Source organism: Alligator sinensis, unplaced genomic scaffold (assembly GCF_000455745.1).
Source record: "Alligator sinensis unplaced genomic scaffold, ASM45574v1 scaffold446_1, whole genome shotgun sequence".
Taxonomy (NCBI): domain Eukaryota; kingdom Metazoa; phylum Chordata; order Crocodylia; family Alligatoridae; genus Alligator; species Alligator sinensis.
Genome location: NW_005843090.1, coordinates 1,897 through 4,035, shown reverse-complemented (window position 1 = coordinate 4,035; position 2,139 = coordinate 1,897).

The window sequence follows — 2,139 nt, the reverse complement described above, 5'->3', positions numbered from 1 at the left end:
TGGCTGCGAGGACGAGGACTGGGAGACGGAGCCTGACTCCGTCCCCCACGCCCCTCGGAGGGACAAGGGCTGGGGGGAAGGCGGGAGGCCCCGCTCTCACCGCTCAGCAGCCTCCGTCATCTCCGGTAAGGGCCTGAGCTGCTAGGGCCATCCGTGATCCCTGCAGCTCCCCCAGGAGCCCGGGGCCGGGGCCATGCCGCGCTCGGAGCTGTACATCCGCAGAGGCTGTGCTGGGTTTCGCAGGGATCCTGGCAAGGGGGAGGGTGCAATGGGCCAGGGCAGCGGGGCCAGCGCGGGATCGTTCCCAAGCAGCCCCGTTCCGGCCCCTCCAGACCTGTCCCGGTCCCTGCGCGACTGCGAGCTGTCCTGCAGCAGGGCAGGGAAGCCTGGCACCCCCCCTGGCCCGGGCGCCCGCCCGTGCCGCCCACACCGCCATCGAGCGCGTCTCCGTCTTCGAGCGCAACGTGGCCGAGAAGCTCGACTCCTTCTTCTACGCCAAGCTCCAGGCCGGGGAGCGGGGGCCGGGGCCCAGCCCAGGAGGCGCCTCTGGCACCTACGAGAACCTGGTCGAGGCACCTGGCAGGATCGGGGCCTCTGGGGGCAACGTGGCCGAGAAGCTCGACTCCTTCTTCTACGCCAAGCTCCAGGCCGGGGAGCGGGGGCCGGGGCCCAGCCCAGGAGGCGCCTCTGGCACCTACGAGAACCTGGTCGAGGCACCTGGCAGGATCGGGGCCTCTGGGGCAGGAGCACGAGCCCGGCAACGGGGCCTGGACCCTTCCAGCACGAGGCCGTGGCCCCGGCCAGGCAGGTGGGGGCCTGAGCCAGGCCAGCCAACACCCAGCACCAGCCACGGAACCAACGCCCCGTCCTGCGACTGCTGCCAGAGGGAGCCACCTGCAGAGCTGCCCAGCTTGCCAGCGCCTGAACCAGCACCGCGGGGCTCTGCCGGGGCCGGGGGGACCCTCCAAGGACGCCTGGTCCCCGCGGGTGCTGGAGCAGGACGAGGAGAGCGGTGCCAGCCGCAGGGGGGGAGGGGGGTCCCAGCCGCAGGGCGCCCGTGCGGCGCCCGCTGCAGAAGAGGCTCTCGGAGGTGCGGCGCTGGCTGGAGCAGATGGCGGACGAGGAGCCAGAGTCTCCCGGGGCCCCGAGCTGGGCCTGGCCCGATGCCTCTGGCCCTGTTGACCGGGTCGAGGCCGGGCGCCGCGGCCAGCTCCCCCAGCCTGCTGCAGCCCCGGGGGGCAGGGGGCTGCGGAGAAGGAAGTCCAGCACGCGGCACCCGGCGCGACACCAGGTGAGAGGGACGGGAGCTCAGGGACCCTTTCCAGCCCCAGGATGCAGAGGCCCCATGTCCCACCCCGGGCACCCCTTCTCGCCAGCCCCAGGGACTGGGGGTTCCCAGGGGCACCGGCAGTGGGGCCAGGTGCAGCTCCTTGGGCTCGGACACCTGTGCAGGGCCCAGCCCAGTGCGTGCTGGTTTGTGGGCAGGGCTGGGAGATGGTGCCCTCGGGGCCTCGGGTGCTGCAGCCAGGGTCTCGGGTAGCAGCTGCGGCCCCGGGGGGCAGAGGGGCAGAAGCTGGGCACTGGCTGCAGCCCAGGCTGGGGATGGGGCTGGGCCAATGCTCCTGCTGACACCAGCCCCGCAGGGTCCTGGCTGGAAGGTCTTGCCCCCGCCCTCAGGCTCAGCCCCGCGCTGCACTGGGGCAGGACGGGATTTCCCCCTCCTCAGACTGGTGCGCACTGGGGGGGTTTCCCCTTCCTCTGCAGCGGGGGCACGGCCTGGCCTGGGCTCTCTGCAGCACCCATGACCCCCCTGGCAGTAGCAAGGCGATGGTGGCCGCGGCCCCCTTGTATCCCGGGGGTGGGGGTGATGCCCAGGGCTGTGTCAGGGGCAACTGTCATGTGGCTCTGAGGTTGGAAATAGGGTTTGGATGGGCCTGATCCTGCCTCAGGGCTGGATGTGGTCCCGCAGATCCCTGCCAGCCTCACGGCTCTCTGGTCCTCAGGACCCTCCTCTGCCGCAGCCTGGCACCAGCCCCCGCAGGGACGAGGAGCTGCCCCCAGCCGGGGCTGCATGCTCCTGCCTCTTCTGTGACCACCCGTGTGGACGTCAGGGGAGACCAAGCCCTGGTGTTGCCGTCC